General features: G+C 42.6%; 1 protein-coding gene and 2 long non-coding RNA genes across 3 annotated transcripts in view; 1 reads left to right on the forward strand and 2 right to left on the reverse strand.

The window, feature by feature from the left end:
* LOC146496756 (uncharacterized) overlaps positions 1-20,186 on the reverse strand; it is a 496,205-nt gene that overhangs the window by 251,827 nt on the left and 224,192 nt on the right. The gene's annotated exons all lie outside the window — the stretch shown is intronic.
* Positions 1-20,186, reverse strand: part of LOC146496757 (uncharacterized) — a 358,433-nt gene that overhangs the window by 189,538 nt on the left and 148,709 nt on the right. The gene's annotated exons all lie outside the window — the stretch shown is intronic.
* LOC146496763 (uncharacterized) lies at positions 523-16,903 on the forward strand. Its single transcript, XR_014871255.1, has 3 exons — positions 523-1,886; positions 3,069-3,297; positions 4,471-16,903. It is a non-coding gene; the product is annotated as an uncharacterized LOC146496763 (long non-coding RNA).

Raw genomic sequence — 20,186 nt, forward strand, 5'->3', positions numbered from 1 at the left:
AAGTTACTTTAAAATAGTAACTTAGTTACATTACTAGTTACTTCTATCAAAAGTAACTCAGTTACTTCAAGTTACTCGTTACTTTCAAAGTAACTAGTTACTAGGGAAAGTAACTTTGGTTTTACTCTGAATTCTCTTGTTAATGTGTTGCTTCTGTAACTGGATACCAGCCAGACTACCGGTCTTCTAGCTTGCTTACCTGCCACAGTGCTCTGTGCCACCTACCAATAGAAAGGAAAATATAATGTGCACATTTCCACGAGAGAAATCCCACGCCTGGACCGTCGTTGACTGCCGCCATGATTCTAGCCTACGTCACAGCGTCATGTGCGCTTTTTACATCCAACACAAAAACTGCAGTCGTGGTACTTTGATTGTACTCAGAACTCTGAAATTCTGCCTTCTGAATAGGAAGATGTAGGTAACACCAGACTGCAGATGAGCTGCATACAGAGCTGGACAGGGAAAAAAAATCGTCCCGGGCATTTTGACAAGAGACTGGCTGCCATTATAGGAAAAATCATAAAGCCTGTGAATGAAAACAAACGCTGTTGTGACAGTGATGTTCACTGTTTTGATGGCATATATGTATCAATCTATCAATCGTTTGTTGTAAGATTCAGATAATTATTTAATAAAAGCGAGACATTTTAAATGAGAATAAGAAAGAAAAGTATTTCTTTGTGCCCCCCTCTCCCTGTTAATGCCCTACCTGGCCCCCCTGGCAACGCTTTGCTAGACCCGCCCCTGCACAGTTACCAGCTGTCAGCTGCTTAGAAAAGGATCCTGGTGTTATTTGTCTCTCAGAAACAGTTCATAACTTCAACTCATTCATGTCACCTAAAAGGTAAACCTGTTTCTCCATCACAGCTCTGATGATTCAGTAAGGACATCTCCTGGTTTCATCTGCATGTTTCCCTCTCACCACATATCCAAACCATCATGACCAGCAGCTTTACAGCTGTGGCTCCAGCAAACATCAGCTGATACTAGAAATTAATATTAAATCAATTCTAACAGCTGATCAAGCTTAAACGTGCTGCTGTTGTTTAGCGCAAAGTGGGCGATAAACAAACAAGAGAGAAAAGCCGATCAGCTGATCATTGATGAGTTTCATGATTGAAGTAGAAACAGGAGAGGGAGGGGGGAGAATGAGAGAAGAAGAGGCAGCTGTGCAGCAAAGACACAGAATAAATCCAGCTTCGTGTCTTTTTCATTGTAGCTGAAGTCCGAGACAAACTGTTCCTTTTCACCTCAATAGGAAACTCGTAATATTTTCTCTGAATACGAGACGATTCAGTTTTTTACAGGACGGTTGGAAACTCTACTAACTAACCTTATGAACAAAATAAAGTTCAACATCAGTAACATCATAGCACCCACCCAGATGTGTAGAAACTCCGTCATGCTAGCTAGTAGCAGTACGAAATAGTCAGAATAACGAAGATAAACTCCACCTAAACTTGGTTTATATCTGACCCAGATAGACTGCAGGTCATAACTTCTTACCTGAAGTTCAGTTCACACTCGGACCGGCGGCCGCTCTGCTCCTCCTGCCTCCACTTTCCCTCATCCACCTGCTGCCTCCACCACTTGCTAATGTTACTGAATCTGTGGAAGCTCCGCGATGCCACCACACGAAGTAACGAATAATGAGCCTAATCTAAATCCCAGTAACAGTTAACGCGTTCCTGATTTTGGCATAATAACTAGTTACCGTGCTTGTGCTGCCCCTTTAAGGCAGGCATGATAATTTGGGTGTGTGTTTTTTGTACCAGCAGACTTGCCGTAGTACCGCACCAGTGAAAAACAGTCCGTTAGACAAACTGTCGTCTGTTCCACTTTTTGTTCACTTTTTCTTGCTGAGCCTGAGAGAGCACATGCCTGTAAGTAGTTGCTATTTGTTTTGTAAGCTTTCCAACGTTAGTTTTATGTAGCAGTTTAGAGGTTTGTGTAGAAAACTTTCTTTTGTGAGGAAAAACGGCCGCGATGCTAACACGTTAGCCCGTCTATGGGATTTCCTATGTAATGTTAGCATTAAGCTAATCGCTAAATGCGTGGGCCTAATAATCAGTGAAAGGGTTTGGATAAGTTTGTGTTTATGTGTTATATACATTGTAGTGCATGACTTAATGTTTGATGTTGTAAAGAAAATGCAATTACAGCAGAAATGTAATATTTTATTTTTGTTTCTGTACCAGTTTTACAGTGCTTCAACAGTAAACATCTAAAACGTATCCGCTGACTCCTGGATGTTTATTGTGGACCTGTTAGCTATCTGCCAAGCTAGAAACCAGCTTCACACCCTAGTGAGGGCAGAATAGTGCTCGTTACCACAATAATAACATAGTTAAGGTAACGCGTTAGTCCCAACACTGGTGATCACTGTTGGCCTCTCTCGGTTTTTATCATCGATGTTCATTTTAAAGCTCAGTTTTTAAACCCTTACGATGTAACTCCAGCCCATCCAGCAGTATATGAATGACTAACCTCGTATTGTGGATGGATTATCTCAGTTGTTCTCCTGACTGAAGTTTGGTCCGTTTACAGCATCCTGCCATGCGACTGCATTTGTCCCTGACCATCGGGAACCCTCACATTAACTTCGAGTGGAAAAACCTTAGCGTTCATCCTCCAGCTTCACTGTGTTTATATTATGCTGACATGGCTGTGTAGCTCACTACCACGTAGCACATCATTATATACCAGCTAGCCCAACTTCAGTAACCCTACAAACGTCACTGCTGTTTAGTTTTCTGTCTTCATTTATGTTGGAAGTGATAACAGAGCTGTACGTTTGAATTTTATCAGAAATCTCTCAGTCAGAACATGCTATATCATGTTTAGGTGGAAGCTAGCGAGCTAAGTTCCTGCTAAGTTCCTGCTAAGTTCCTGCTAAGTTCCTGCTAAGTTCCTGCTAAGTTCCTGCTAACTTCTAACTCTGTTAAATGTAATAAATTCTGTTTTCATGGATCCTGGATGTTAAACTTCATAGTTACACCTGGTAAAGCAGCAACGCTGATGATTTTATTAAAGATGAAAGAATTTAGACCGTTTTTAACTTTCAGTGATGCTGCAGTGATCGTTGGATTTTGGCACCTGAAGCAGAGTTTGGACCCAGAAACAGGTCCAAACTCATGATGTCAGACCAGACAGCTGCTAAGATCCACACAGCATGATGTAAGGGACGTTGTGTTTTTATTTTGATTGAATCCTGCTTCAACAACACCCTAGACTCTGCCATTTAGCTCGCTGGGCTGACAAACCATCCTGCTGACTACATCTTCATAGAAGAAGGTAAGACTTGTGATGGGTTTTCTTAGTCACAAGTGCCAACCCTTCTGCCTGCCTAGGGAATTTACATCTGTTAATCTTGTTGTTGTTTACAGCCCTCCCACTGCCAACATCAGTGACAGACGCGAGTCAGTCAGTAACTGATGCCCTAGTAGAATGCCCTAGTAGTAGCCTAGTAGGAAGAGCAGGAGACTTCATTCACACAAAGGTTTTTATTGCCCAATCAGCACCAACATGTTGACTTTCCAACAAGAGGAAGTGGCCTACTGGGCTTGGTGTACACAGCCTGTAAGGGATCTTACAAGGCTGGATCCCCTGCCCTGGTCTCTCTGATCACATCACCATGATGCTGAGACCCACATACAGACCCACAGCGAGAGTCATCAGACACAAAATCAGACACGAGCGTGGTCAGAGGGGCCCTCCTACGCTCTGAAGGACTGGTTCAGCACTACAGACCGGCAGCTTCAGATATGCAGCCACCTACAATGACCACACAGTCACTGAGGAATATACTGAGGCTGTCACAGCACAGTACCAAATGCATATGGCTGGCAGGTTCTCAGGTCTCTGCATGCACGCTGCAGGACTAGCCAGCCAGAACCAACCGGTCTAGTGTATCCAGTGCAGTAAAATGATAGTACAGTAAGAACATATCTGATCATTTCAGTAACACCACAATCTGCCTGGGGTGGCATCTAAACTCTCACAAACTATAAACCCGTACCTCAGATCTTTGATGTCACATTGCTTGACAGCCTCAGTGAGGAAACACAACACACTGGTACAGAAGACCCCCCCACACACACACACACTGTATGTCTGGCTCCAGCCATTGTAAAGAGGACCCTCTCTGAGATCAGCCCACATAAAGCTGGACAACATTTCTGGTCCTGTTTTTATTTTGCTGTGCTGGAGAGGTCAAGGACGTCTCTGCTGACGTCACCGTCTATCTAAGCTAAATTGTTGCTCTCAGCTGTCTGTAAGCTGCAACTGCAATACCCCTCCCACAGTTATAATAACTGTTGATCATTGGTGCATATTTTCATTTGTTCATTCATCAAAGCAAATACCAAGAAGTGACATGTCAATGCTGGCACGGTTGTTACGGCCAGGCGGATCAGCTGCACGCTGATCAGCATTTTCTATCTGTCTCTCCCCTCTTCTCTCTCGCAGGGGCGGAACTCACTGTGGGTTCACGCCCTCGACCCTCGGCCCACGCCCCGGCCCACGCCCTCGGGAGGCGAGACACCTGGGTCTCATTAAGACGATCAGCATTTAAGCCAGGAGGTGACTGCTGTTCGTCGCTGGATCGTTGTCTACCACGTGTTGGTGAAGCCAAGCTACAGCAAGTCAAGTCAAGTGTGTTTCTTTTGTGCGTTGTACTTAACCCCGTCTCCCTGTCTGCAAAGCTCCCTGGATTTTCCCTCCGTGTGATTCCCAAGTGGCGAGTGTTGGAGTGAGAACCTGTGATCGTGTGTGTGGATTATCTGAAGAATTCGTGCTTTTCCCCTGGACTTTCCTGGAGCCTCTTTTCCTCACTCAGCTGTACATAGCCCCCCCCACACACACACACCTTCTTGTATATACACCTGGTGAATTGTAAATAAATCTTTCTCGTGTGCATCTGAGCCCAGAGTTCTGCGCTTGAGTCCTCTAAACCGTAACAACGGTAGATACACATATTTAAACGTATACACTGCATACAAACAACAGAATGAATTCCCCGCTCGCCCCTGTGGGCGGTCTCTCCTTCAAGCTCGGGTCCTCGACCAAAGGCCTGGGAGCTTGAGGGTCTACAGTATCTTAGCTGTTCCTAGGACTGTGCTTTTCTTGACAGAGGTCTCAGATGTTGTTCCCGGGATCTGCTGGAGCCACTCGCCTAGATTGGGGGTCACCGCACCGAGTGCTCTGATACTGTTACCTTCACCCTCCACATCTTCTCTGAGTTCTTGGTACTTCTGTAGCTTCTTATGTTCCTTCTTCCTGATGTTGCTGACATTCGGTATCACTACGGCCGTCTTCTTCTGTTTGTCTACCACCACTATGTCCGGTTGGTTAGCCACCACCATTTTGTCCGTCTGAATCTGGAAGTCCCACAGGATCTTAGCTCGGTCACTCTCCGCCAGCCTTGGGTGGTAGTATTGTTGTCATGTGATGAAGTGTGGACAGGTTTTCTGATGTAAAGTCTGGTCTAAAATTACTGACCATATTGATGAGATGATGATGAGATAGCCTTTATTTGTCAGTTGCAGGTCTTTTGCCCACAACCGAGATGACAGACCTTGCCGACCGTACATACAATACAAACATCACATTGGGGAGACAGGTCAGGCTGGTAGCGAGGAAAAAACATCAAAATGTGCAACACAGAAGGATAATACAGGAATGCACAGGTATCAACACACCATAGCACAATAAACACAGACAGCAACATGGGAAAGAGTTCCAGTGTGTACATCTGATCTGGGACCGCTGCAATCTTTCGACTGCGCCTCCAACTGACCCGATGTCCACATCAGAGGGGAGGTAAGCGTTGGAGGTGGCGTTGGATCCGGGGTAGGGAGGGTGATGCGTCAGTGAGTGCTTATCAGTATCAGTATATGTATGTGTGTGCGTTTCCATAGTTCAGCTGAGCCAGCTCCGATCAGCCAGAACCCTGTTACCATGGTTCCCAATAGGTAGATATCTTCAGCACTCAGGCTCACCCGAGCCCAAACTTCTCGTTGAGAAAGGGGTGTCAATTGCATTTGGGGACCAGTTGATCCAATCCAACTGGTTTGGTTTGGATCAAAATAGTTTGATCCTCTCCAAACTATTTATGTACACAGTTCACCAAAAACACCCTGGAGAAAGAGTGAAAAGGTTAATTTGTTCCCCATTTCTCTTAAATGTGCTGTAACCACACTGAAGAAAACACTTTGATCCATTGGTAATTAATGATTATAGAGCAATTTGTAATCTTTCATTTCTCAGCAACATATTTAACAAAATTGTCTACAAACAACAGAATGAATACCACTCAACTTACAGACTTTATGACTAACACAAACAGACTGACTGATCACAGACGCACAGAAACTCACTGCAGTCATCTATGACCTAAAGACCAACAGTGATTCAGAGTTTCAGCTGTAGATACAGATGACTTTTCTGTGGTGGTCTCGTCTATGTTAACAAACTAATGAGCTGCATTGATGATGTTGTCCTTGAAACCTTGTACAAATGAACAGAAACAAAACAGAAATGTTTGTAGTTGGTCAGAGAGAGTCTTTGAGTGAGTCTTTGAGACACAGTGAGCCAGTCAGGAACCTTTTAATAATCACATCAATAAGGTTTGATCTGCTTCTGTCACTTACAAATAGATCCAAGGTTAGAAATGTTCTACCTCAAACTGAAAATGTCTGTTTTATCACTGAAAGCAGGTGTTTACTGCAGAGATACGTGAGTGAATGTGCAGTGTGGCTCTCTCTCTGTTGATATGACTCAGTGGAGCTCACCCAGCAGTAATCATTTATTTAATCACACTTTGGATCTCGGTGTTTAAGTGAGTGGCTAACCTGTTCTGGTCTTCACAATGCAAAAACAATAACGACTGATCTTTTTTGTTTGTTTGTTTTTAATGAATACACGTGCATGTGTCTGCTTGTGATAATTAGCAGAGGTAGTATTAAAATCATGAACGCTGTAATTACAGGCCCAGGCTAAATTCATCGTCTGATTAGAAGCAGCAGGTAAACCACCTGTCAAAACTGGGGGGACAGATACTAAAACCCAATTATCCACAGTCCAGTGATGTGACTGAAGCACACACGTTCTGAATGCTTCAGAAGCTCAATGCAGCTCTGAAATGTCAGTGTCGAGTATCGCTACCTTTAGTTAGCTGGAGACAAATTGCACATTATAGTTTGTCATTGATATTGATATTGATTGAAAAGTTATGTTTAAAAATACCTGAAATACTTTGAGGTGTGAGTTGCAAATGTAAATGTCATTATTCTACTACTCAATCTCCAAGCAGCTCCGGGTGCTGCCCACAGAAGAGTAACTCGCAGGAAACTCAACAGCTGAAGGCGCTGAAAGGCCGGGCCAGCCTGCTTTGACCCATGTCCTCCGCCCACTTTACAGATGAATAGATGGAGAAACTTTAGACCTCAGTCAGGAAAAAAGTCATCCTAACAGCACTCTGAATTATTGATGAAAGGCAGATTTCTGCTCTGTTAATAATACATACAGATGTTGACTTTTGTGATGATGCTCTAAGTGTTGAAACTGGATATCCTGGTCCGCTCGCCTCCACCCCAGAGAGAAGGGTTACATCTCCTGGGTGTAGGTGCGGCTTGCCCCTCTGGGGGCGGGGGTACCTGGACCTGGGATATAGAGTATGTTTGGGGAGTGCAACTGTCTGTGCAGTGTCTATTTGTGTCTGTCTACACGTTGGGTGAGTGCCGAGTATTTGGTTGTGTATATGGGGGTGGGAATGCACGTTTGTGTCCGCGTGCGCCTGTTCGTCTGTGTCTATATGTCAGGTTGGGTCTTAGACTCGACCTCTCTGGGAACATCTCAGGCCCTCCAAAGTACGGAGGCCTATCTCCCCTCACCACACTCCCTGCCGGTGGCTGATGCCCTCAGACGTTGGTGTGTTGGTGGTTCTTGTCGTCTGGGGCTGGGCGCTCATGTATGTTCCGGCTCACTCCTGGTGGCCGATTGGCGGGACCGGCTGGGCCCCTTCCGGGGGATGGGGTGCCCTCAGGCCTCTGGCCTCTGGGCCTGGAGCTCGGTCCTCTCTGGCACAGCTGGCTGCCGGCAGAGCCCGCGGGCATGCCACTGCAGCCCCCTCTGGCCTCTGCTCCATAGCTGCTGGGTGACCTCTCGTTTGGGGCTCTACTCAGCTCTTCCCAGGAGGGTGGCACAGTTCCCCCCCTTTTGGTGGTCCTCCTCGGGTCCTCGTACTCTGGGGCCTCTGGATGTCTGGGGCCTGGATCTCCTCCATGCCTTCTTCATGCCCTGGGAGACGGGGCTATGGCTCCCCACACTCCCTAGCAGATTGTTACATGGAGAAACCTTTGGAATACAAGCGTGCTGATCCACACAGGTGTCCACACAGGTGTGCACACAGGTGTGCACACAGTGCACACAGCTGTACACACAGCTGTACACACAGGTGTTCACAGACCTGGACTACACCTTTCTTGGCTGCTGCCTCAAAGCACATTGTGCGCTGTCTATCTTGCGTGCTGCACAATAGTGTTTAATATTTAGTATCTACTGTTATCTATTGTTAGCTAGTTTATTGTGATGGTGCTGTTTTTATTATGTTGCCCTTTTTTTTTGTTTGCTTTCTCTTCTGTTTTTTTTTTTCTCCATACAGGTGATCCAGATGTTTTGTTTGTTTTTCTTTCTTTCTTCCCCCCTTTCTCACCATCTCTCCCCTCCTCTGGTTTTCTTTCTCTCCCTCTCTTTCTTTCATTCTTTCTCCCTGTCCTATCCCCCAGTCATGTCTGTCCCGTTTATAGCAACCGAAAATAAAATAAATACATAATTATAATAAAGGTCAATCAAATGGACCAATATGGCGAGGCCATGATGATCCACTTGGTAAAATAAATCCGCTTGGCATCTTTCTTGGCCTTAAGACAACAATTCTGATGCTAAAGATCCAAACGGGACACAAAAAAAGAAAAAAAAAAGAAAAAAAGAAACTGGATATCCTGGTTTTCTGAAGCTTATTTTAGGAGAGAAACATCTTCTATTTGTAGCAGCGATTAACCTCAGCCATGAGGTCAGACCATGTCAGACCAACAAAAGTGCCTCGGTGCTTATTTCTCTTCGTCTTTAGCTGCTAACATCACGGTGTTTGGGTGACAGTGAGCCACATCTCATATTTTGTTTCCAAGGAGCCAGACATTCTTGTAATATTTTAAAGTGGTCTTGAGTAGAAGTTCTCCAGGCTTTCTGAAGGTCTTACAAAGATCCTCTTTGGAAACTGGCTTTCTAATTTTAGACTGTATCTTTAGGCACTTTGTTACAAACAGCCTCTTGCAAAAACAGATAACTTGTTCCCATATCTTTAGTTGAATCTATGAAAAAAGTCAATGATAACACAGTTTATAGGCATATCCTCCTGAGACCCAGCCTATTCATTCAAGTCCTTTGTAGTGGACACAAATCACAAAAAAGTTAAACTGAAAAATGCTTTCATTCCCTCCATTCTCAGGAGGATGTAATAGTGTTGCCCCAACAAGGTGATTCCCAAGTAACTATTAGCCAGAAACCTGGCATGCAGTGTCTCCCCATGCTGTGTCCTGCACCATTGGGGGACAAACAGAGAAGTGGCAGGGATTAAAAACTATAGCAAAGACCTGACACAAGATCTAAGATTGGTCCATTTACTGTTCATCGAAAATCAAAATGATCTCAGTGGACGGGGGCTCTTTCTTAAGCAAGGAAAACAGGGAAAAGTCTGACATGTACACAAGAACATGAATGAATAGAAGTGTCAACAGGTCTTTTAGAGTGATGAACTTCTTGGTTCAAACTCTCATCAATAGAGGAGGTCAGGAGAGAGGTTCAACAAGGTCTACAGTGGTGGCTCTGTCATGGTTTGGGTCTGTGGTTTTGGCTAAAAGCTGATCAAAACTGATGAAACCGTGGATACGGATACGTACTTCCATGCACTTCATTCATGGACTGACACAGGAACTGATAGAGAACGAGAAGAAGAAGCAGAGTAACTGAACAGAGGTGAAAATAAGCAGGTCTACGTGGGAAGGACGTTTGGACATTCGGACTGAAAAAAAGAACATGTTGGATTTGCTTAATTCAACTTTAGTTGAAAACAAATGTTTTGCTTTGGCAGCGACTTAAACAACTGAATTAAACCAACACAGCTTATTCATATTCAATAGACCTGTGCATTTTGTGATGATTGAAACATAATTAAGATGAGCTCTTGGAATATTTTGATTTCTCACTTTATTCCAACACTATTCAGTAACTTTTACCCAAATACTACTTGGTCACTTAAATACATAATGTAGTCTTCATATCAAATAATGTTCAACAAAGTCTAGAGTCTGGTTTACATAAAACTCCAGTGGAGTCACAACAACTTTCCCTCCATCCATCCTCTAATTATTATCGAGGTTGCTGGGGCCAGATGTGATAGGGTAAGAGGCAGAGTTCACCCTGGACAGCTCGCCAGTCCATACAGACAGACAACCATTTGCACTCACATTCACACTAATTTAGAAGGACCACAGAACCTTGCACTAATAACTGCATGACTTTTAACTGTGGGAGGACACCAGAATACCCAGAGAGAAGCCAGTGCCAATTAGCCATATGGTGGATTTGAACCCAGGACTTTCTGACTGTGAGACAACAGCACTAACCACCATGTCACCAATCCAGGGTTGACAGAAGTAGGAAAGCTATGATTTCAAGGCTTGATGCAGAATTTTCTGTGTGTTTTTGTCCTTGACAGGTTAAACCACACTAAAAAGCAACAGCATACATGTGTGTGTAGTGATCTGCCTCTTATAACTCCAGTGATTTTCCTGCAGTTTGAAATCTCATGTGATCTTGTTAATTTCATGAGTTCAGCAACTAACCGCTCTTACTAGATTGTATCAGGTCATCTCAACAAGAACAAATTAAGTTGTTGAATTTCGTACAGATCCTACGTGATTTAATTATGTTCAACATAGAAACATGAAATTATTGTGTTCAAATTACGAGGTAGACTTTTTTAATGTAACAACCACCCAATTTACTTCTCTCGGTAAACCAAAAAAAGTAGAGGCGGCTGCTCGACTTGACTGAGATGGACGCCTTCCTCAAACCACGAGCCAAAGCGTGCAAGACTGAAATCCCGTGCAGTGTCGCGAGATTTAACATCGCTATATCACTGACTTCACTCGAACATGATATGAACAATTTAATCTACCCGCTCTGCATATCATGTAGTTTCTACACTATATAGTTACACTTAACTTTAAACCATGAGGCAATTGTGTTAAATACACGCAAGATGCTTACATAAATCCAAGAGCTGGCCAATCCCTTTTTTTCAGTGTAACCAGCAGCTTCTCTCACGTGACCCGATTTATCAATCAGTTTCGTTTTGTTTCTCCTTTGTGTGCAAACCCCTCTCCTCCTCCTCCTCTTCCTCCTTCTGTTTCATGTCCTGTGAATTATTGACGGAAGTGTTGCCTTTGATCTGAACAACAGACTTTGTTCCAGCTAGAGGAGGTTTTGTCTTCGAAGTTATGATCACTTTTAAAAAATAAATGTAAAATCTGTCCTGAATTATAAATTAAATGCAGGAGAGCTGATTTTTGTACCTGTTTTCAACCTGAGGGCTTTTAGCTTATTCATGAGGAACTGAAGATGATGATGCCTGTCTTGAGGCCATGGCATGTCTGAGGGAGGGAGTGTGTGTGTGTGTGTGTGTGTGTGTGTGTGAGGGAATAGGGGGGATAACACTGTGCCACTAGATCCTGAGGTTCACGAGAACAAAGCATCTTTTATTCATTGACACTCTGCTCAGAGCAACTCTGTGGTTCCCTGAAGGAGAACATAAAAAGTAGCAGTTGTGATGTGACAGATCGATGCTGTTCTTCATCACACCGCTGTTGGATGGTGTTGTCATGGCGCTACACCAACTGAGTTTCAGTCTGAATGTTTAATATAGTTTCAGTAATCAGGTGAGGGAATCAGGATTCAATTTGTAATTATAAAAGACAGTGAGGAGGAGAACTACCCAGAATTTGATCACATTCAGAGATGAAATAAATGCTCATATGATGGAAAACGTGGAGGCATTAATGGTAGGGGGCTGCCAAAGTGGCCAAATCAATCCTTCACAATATTAACCCTCCTGTTGCCGTCATAATTTGTACACACCCTTTGTCCTGACTCTCATAAAAGATCAAAAATAAAGCATATGTCATATGTTTTCTGTACTAAAGTATATTATTATTATTTCCTACTGCAAAGGGTGTAAACAATATTTTTATCCAGAGATAGTATTTGTGTTGCCTCACTGCGCAGAAAGTAGTTTTAATTGCAGTTTAATTCAATTCAATTCAATTCAATTTTATTTATATAGCGCCAAATCACAACAAATGTCGCCTCAAGGCGCTTCATAGATACAGAGAAAAGCCCAACAATCATATGACCCCCTATGAGCAAGCACTTTGGCGACAGTGGAAGGAAAAACTCCCTTTTAACAGGAAGAAACCTCCGGCAGAACCAGGCTCAGGGAGGGGCGGCCATCTGCTGCGACCGGTTGGGGTGAGAGAAGGAAGACAGGATAAAAGACATGCTGTGGAAGAGAGACAGAGATTAATAACAGATACGATTCAATACAGAGAGGTCTGTTAACACATACTGAGTGAGAAAGGTGACTGGAAAGGAAAAACTCAATGCATCATGGGAATCCCCCGGCAGCCTACATCTATTGCAGCATAACTAAGGGAGGATTCAGGGTCACCTGGTCCAGCCCTAACTATATGCTTTAGCAAAAAGGAAAGTTTTAAGCCTAATCTTAAAAGTAGAGATAGTGTCTGTCTCCCGAATCCAAACTGGAAGCTGGTTCCACAGAAGAGGGGCCTGAAAACTGAAGGCTCTCCCTCCCATTCTACTTTTAAATACTCTAGGAACAACAAGTAGGCCTGCAGAGCGAGAGCGAAGTGCTCTAATAGGGTGATATGGTACTACAAGGTCATTAAGATAAGATGGGGCCTGATTATTTAAGACCTTGTATGTGAGGAGCAGGATTTTGAATTCAATTCTGGATTTAACAGGAAGCCAATGAAGGGAAGCCAAAACAGGAGAAATATGCTCTCTCTTTGTAGTCCCTGTCAGTACTCTTGCTGCAGCATTTTGGATTAACTGAAGGCTTTTCAGTGAGTTTTTTGGACATCCTGATAATAATGAATTGCAGTAGTCCAGCCTGGAAGTAATAAATGCATGAACTAGTTTTTCAGCGTCACTCTGAGACAGGATATTTCTAATTTTAGAGATGTTGCGCAAATGGAAGAACGCAGTCTTACATATTTGTTTAATATGTGCGTTGAAGGACATATCTTGGTCAAAAATGACTCCAAGGTTCCTCACAGTGTTACTGGAGGCCAAGGTAATGCCATCCAGAGTAAGAATCTGGTTAGATACCATATTTCTAAGCTTTTCAGCACCGAGTACAATGACCTCAGTTTTATCTGAGTTAAGAAGCAGAAAGTTAGTGGCCATCCAAGTCTTTATGTCTTTAAGACATTCCTGCAGTTTAACTAATTGGTGTGTGTTATCTGGCTTCATGGACAGATAGAGCTGGGTGTCATCTGCATAGCAGTGAAAATGTATGCTATGTCTTCTAATGATGCTGCCTAGGGGAAGCATGTATAATGTAAACAGAATTGGTCCTAGCACTGAACCCTGTGAACTCCATAATTAACCTCAGTGTGTGAAGAGGACTCTCCATTTACATGCACAAATTGGAGTCTATTAGATAGATATGATACAAACCACTGCAGTGCAATACCTGTAATACCTACAGCATGTTCTAATCGCTCTAATAGGATATTATGGTCAACAGTATCGAATGCTGCACTAAGGTCAAGAAGGACAAGCACAGAGATGAGTCCACTGTCAGAGGCCATAAGAAGATCATTTGTAACCTTCACTAAAGCTGTTTCTGTGCTGTGATGAACTCTGAAACCTGACTGAAACTCTTCAAATAAACCATTCCTCTGCAGATGATCTGTTAGCTGTTTGACAACTACTCTTTCAAGGATTTTTGATATGAAAGGAAGGTTGGAGATTGGCCTATAATTAGCTAAGACTGCTGGGTCTAGAGATGGCTTTTTGAGTAAAGGTTTAACTGCAGCCACCTTGAAGGCCTGTGGTACATAGCCGATTATTAGAGATAGGTTGATCATATATAAGATCGAAGAATTAATCAATGGCAGGACTTCTTTGAGCAGTTTTGTAGGAATGGGGTCTAAAAGACACGTTGATGGTTTGGAGGAAGTAATTATTGAAGTTAACTCAGAAAGATCAATTGGAGAAAAAGAGTCTAACTTAACATCAATGAAACTAAGAGTAGCTGTAGATAATATTACATCTGTGGGATGATTATTGGTAATTTTTTCTCTAATGATAAAAATTTTATTTGTGAAGAAGTTCATGAAGTCATCACTAGTTAACGTTAAAGGGATGGTTGGCTCAAAAGAGCTCTGACTTTTTGTCAGCCTGGCTACAGTGCTGAAGAGAAACCTGGGGTTGTTCTTATTTTCTTCAATCAGTGATGAGTAGTAAGCTGTTCTGGCTTTGCGGAGGGCTTTCTTATAAAGCAACAAACTATTTCTCCAGCATAAATGATGATCCTCTAAATTTGTGACACGCCATTTCCTCTCCAGATTACGAGTCATCTGCTTTAGGGTACGTGTTTGAGAATTATACCACGGGGTCAGGTACTTCTGATTAGAGACCTTAGTTTTCACAGGAGCTACAGTATCCAGAGTCGTACGTAGTGAGGAGGTGAAATTATTAACAAGATAATCGACCTCTGTTGGGGTAGCGTTCAGATAGCTGCTCTGCTCTGTGTTGGGACAGGGCATTGACGATGATAACAGTGGCTGGATTATATTCTTAAACTTAGTTACAGCGCTTTCAGAAAGACATCTACTTTGATAAAGTCCACTCTCCACTGCTGCGTAATCAATTATTGTAAATGTAAATGTTATCAAGAAATGATCAGACAGGAGAGGGTTTTCAGGAAACACTGTTAAATGTTCAGTTTCTATGCCATATGTTAAAACAAGATCTAGAGTGTGATTAAAGTGGTGAGTGGGTTCTTTTACATTTTGAGAGAAACCAATTGAGTCTAACAACAGATTAAATGCCATGTTGAGGCTGTCATTTTTAGCATCAACATGGATGTTAAAATCACCCACAATAATTATTTTATCTGAGCTCAGAACTAAATTAGATATAAAGTCTGAGAAATCAGACAGAAACTCTGTGTAAGGCCCAGGTGGACGATAGATGATAACAAGTAAGACTGGTTTCTGAGTTTCACAGCTGGGGTGGACGAGGCTAAGCATCAGGCTTTCAAATGAATTAAAAGTCTGTCTTGGTCTTTCATTAATTAATAGACTGGTGTGAAAAATTGCTGCCACACCGCCCCCTCGACCTGTGCTTCGAGATTTCTGGTAGTTAGAATGACTCGGGGGTGTTGATTCATTTAAACTAACATAATCATCCTGCTGCAACCAGGTTTCTGTAAGGCAGAGTAAATCAATTTGTTGATCAATTATTAAGTCATGTACTAACAGAGACTTGGAGGAGAGAGACCTAATATTTAATAATCCACATTTCACTGTTTTACTCTTTGGTTCAGATGTGGATACTGTATTGTTCTTTCTTTGTAAATGTTTAAGTTGTTTGTTGCTGGTTTTTAGTTTGTTTTTTGTCTTTTTGGAAGCAGACACAGTCTCTATGGAGATGGGTTTTTGGGGGGGTAGCAGGAGGAGAGAAGCTGCAGAGAGGCGTGTAAGACTGCAACTCTGCTTCCTGGTCCCAACTCTGGATAGTCATGTTTTGAGGGGTTTAATAAATTTGTCCATATTTCTAGAAATGAGAGCTGCTCCATCCAAAGTGGGATGGATGCCGTCTCTCCTAACAAGACCAGGTTTCCTCCAGAAGGTTTGCCAATTATCTATGAAGCCCACATCATTTCTGGGACACCACTCAGACAGCCAGCAATTTAAGGAGAACATGCGGCTAAACATGTCACTCCTGGTCTGATTGGGGAGGGGACTAGAGAAAACTACAGAGTCCGACATTGTTTTGGCAAAGTTGCACACCGATTCAATATTGATTTTAGTGACCTCCGATTGGCGTAACCGGGTGTCATTACTGCCGACGTGAATTATGATTTTATTGAATTTACGTTTACCCTTAGCCAGCAGTTTTAAATTTCCTTCAATGTCGCCTGCTCTGGCCCCTGGAAGACAATTGACTATGGTTGCCGGTGTCTCTAGCTTCACATGTCTGAGAACAGAATCACCAATTACCAGAGTTTGACCCCCAGCGGGTGTGTCACCGAGTGGGGAAAAACGGTTAGACACATGAACGGGTTGGTGGTGTACCTGGGGCTTCTGTTTAGGACTACGCTTCCTCCTCACCGTTACCCAGCCATCTTTCCCCAGCTGCTTGGGGTCTGCCGGGGAACAGCTAGCGGGGCCTACGCTATCTTCGGCTGCACCAGCTACAGGGGCCTGGCTAGCTAAGGGTGAGAGCAGGGTGCAAAGCCGAGTCTCCAGATCAGTAATCCTGGCCTCCAGAGCTGCAAATATGCTACATTTGTTACAGATATCATTACTGCTAAAGGAGGCCGAGGAGTAACTAAACATCTGACACAATGAGCAAGAAAGTGCAGAAGGGACAGGTGAAGTAGCCATGGTGCTAACGGGTCGGCTACGAGCTAAGCTAGCGAAACAGTACAGATACAGTGAGTGAATACTTTGGCTATAAATTAGGTAGTGAGTACAGAGAAAGTGTGCTTCGGATGAAGCACGTGAAGATTATACTGTGAAAAAAGAATGTATTTAAAAGTTGTTAATTAAACTGCTAAGCAAATAAGCTACTCAGAAACACCACTGTGTTTGAGCAGGAACAGGAAGCGATACTATACCACAGAGTGAGCGAACACCAAGTGACAGCGCCACCGACAGGAGAGTCAGTCAGTATGTGGCAGTATGTTTAATGAAGGCAGTGGCAATAACAGTCAAATATGAACAACGAAACCAAAAAGACATCCTGACAGGGCAACCTCGACCACCACAGGGGAGCAAGCGAATAATACAGGCCACCGCCTAAAAACGTCCCGTATCAAACACACACAATAACTCGTGGGAACATGTGTAGAGCAACAAGTAACTGTGCATGGAATTTGCAGATACTGCTGCAAATGTGAGAAATGTTTTACTCGTTCCAGCCACCCTCTTATTATTTAGGGTTTGGGGTAGCTAGTTGACATGTCATAATCACCTATACTAACTCCTACAAGCCTTAGTTTAATGCCCTAAAGAATCTTTGTGCAGAAAACATGAGCTTGAACATGTTGGAAATACCAACGTGGTTTTTAAATGGTTCTTCAAAGCTTTTAGGTTCATTTAAATTCATTATTCTGCTGCAGGAATCACTCTTCATATATATGCAAACTAGAGCGTGGAGCATGTTTTTGAAAAACATAATACGGCTTCTTCTTGGTCAGCGAATCGACAGGCTGCAGGGCACAAAACACACAGACGTGTTGATCCAAACCTCCTGTTTCTCTCTGGGTTGGATCCACTGTGATAAAAGTCTCCTTATGTACAGCTTTTACTTCTGTCAGTAATCTCTAGCTAGGTTTCATCGAGGAATTTTCCCATCATTTACTGTGAAATGTTGGTATAAGTCAGAGTTCAGTCTTGTCTCTGATCTTGAAAATATTTTGGCCTCAATTCGATGTCCTCCTTCACTGATTCTTTATTTAGAAATTGAACATGGATGGAGCTGTTTTTCTGTCTCAGTGAACAGTGATGTATTAATCACTTGATAGTAAGCTCATCTTCAGCGAATGAATGAGTCTACTTTGGTTGCAACTAATTCTCTTTGTCTCCATGCATTCCTTTTAAAAAACCTTTGGTCATGACTCCCATTGTCCTGGCATGACTAGTGATCTTTCTTCTTTTCCTTCCCTTGTTCCATAGTCTTTGTCTGTGTCTCATTCTCAGGTAGAGTTATGTGACTTTCCTGCTCCCTCACGCCTGTTCTGCATTAACTTATTGATTACCTGGTGCCGCTACTCTCTGCAAGATTGTAGCCATTATGGTTTTGCCTACCCAAAGACAGTTTAATTGTTTTGTGTTCTTGGCTTCCTGTTTAGTTTAACAGTTTAACGGCCAATACCAGTTACTCTACTCAAAGCGTCACTGCTCCACCTGACCCACCTTTTACTCAGCTGCCTGCCAGCTGTCCTACAAATGTCCCAGTCAAGATACAAACCAAAACTCCTGTCCTATTCCTGTTGAGAAATCGTGACAATTACTCACAGTTTCTACAAATAAAATCTGTACAACTGCTGTCGGTCAAGTTAGAAAGTAACAAGTAGCTCTTTGAAGGACAAGTCTCTCACACCTGCGCCCAAACAATAAATTGCGTTGCAGCAGCCTTTCAACGCCTCTCTCTGTCTCTCACTAGCAAAGTTGACCCAGACAACAAAGTAAAGCTATTTTTCAGCTACAAGCCCAACACAAACCGACGTATTAGCCAGAGGTCCCTTTACTACGGTTCGGAGCTGCAGACCTGTTTTATATACGTGCGAAATAGTTTTCTATACGAGATCACTGCAGAAAGTGCAGCCTTACCTAATGTCTGTGGTGTATTCATAATTGTCTCTGGTACATTTGTTGTATGGGCAGTATGTGTTCATTGTTTGATTGTGTAATTATGTGTTACACACTGGCAATGCATGCCGGGAGATGGTAATACAGTGAGTAAAGAGTTGGTCTTACCGCACAAAGTGGTCCCGCATACTTATTCAGATTCAGAGTAAGAATCTCACAATGTCCACCTACTGTTACTCATTTATATTAAGATTTAAACATCCAGTTGGTGTTGGTATGGTGAGTAACCTTCAGTAATAGTAATAAATCACTCAGCAATAGTACATTCATGTAGCTGTAAACAGCATGATAATATATTAAGTAATCCAAAGTATTCAGAATACGTGACTCTCATTGAGTAACGTATTTTGGGGCCTGTAATCTGTAATCTGTAATGGAATACATTTTAAAAATAACCTTCCCAACACTGGTTGTTCAATACTTTGAGAAAGGTTCATGGGTCTGTTGCTAAAGTGCTTTTCTTTTATGAGCATCTTCTGCCCTCTGTAGGAGAAAGTGTGTGCTACAATAAATTCACATTTATATGTTTGTAGCACCATACCAAATGGCAGAGATGAGAATGCTGTAACTTCTCATGCATAACTCTCAGCTCACCCTAAGATTCAAATCGTTCCTTTAAAAAAAGTTAGTGAAGACACATCTCTGCTAATCATAATTCTTTTGTAGATTTCACATGATGACTGTCACACTTTTAAATAGAAAGGCCATTATTAGGTTAGTTTTGAGTGCACCTTTGAAAAGGTTTTGCTGTTCAGAGAGACAGCAGAAACCTTTACAGTGGCAAAACTGACCTAAACATAACATCTTTTTATCTTAAATTTGACAGCATGTAAGGAAAAGCTTGACCTGGAAGTGAACTGGGGAGAATGATGGCAATGTTGTAAGAGGCAAAAAAAAGCAGAAGGTCATAATGGAGAAACTTTAAGAATACCAAAGGAGCCCTCCAACATCCCTGGGACAGTGGCCAAGGAATTAGACTTTATGTGATGAGATCTGCATACCTGCTTATGATAGGAGTAATGTTTTAATGAAAGATAAGCTCATTTATTCAAAGATAAGATAGTTAACCCTGGTTAAAGCCTACACCTTTACTAGTAGTAGGTTGTTTTCTTTACATGCATTTAAAAATGTAATTCTGAGCATTTTGTGGTTTATTGTGATTTTGGAAAAGCTACCAAAAAAAACTCAGTAGTAATATTTATTTTGAATAGTTGTGCTTTACATTCCTGAGGTAGACAGGCCTTCTTTTGTATGGTCAGAGGCACTTCGACTAGCAAACAGAGAAATTGGGGTATGTGAACAATGAAAACAGGACAGTTGAAAGGAAAGCACTGTTTAATTAGCAGCATGCACATAGATGAGCAAGTACTAAGTATTTAGCTTGACTCTGGAGAGGCACACGCAAGCAGTCTCACATTTTGGCTTCCCAGTGTCTGT

This window comes from Neolamprologus multifasciatus, chromosome 19 (genome assembly GCF_963576455.1).
Source record: "Neolamprologus multifasciatus chromosome 19, fNeoMul1.2, whole genome shotgun sequence".
Lineage (NCBI taxonomy): Eukaryota > Metazoa > Chordata > Actinopteri > Cichliformes > Cichlidae > Neolamprologus > Neolamprologus multifasciatus.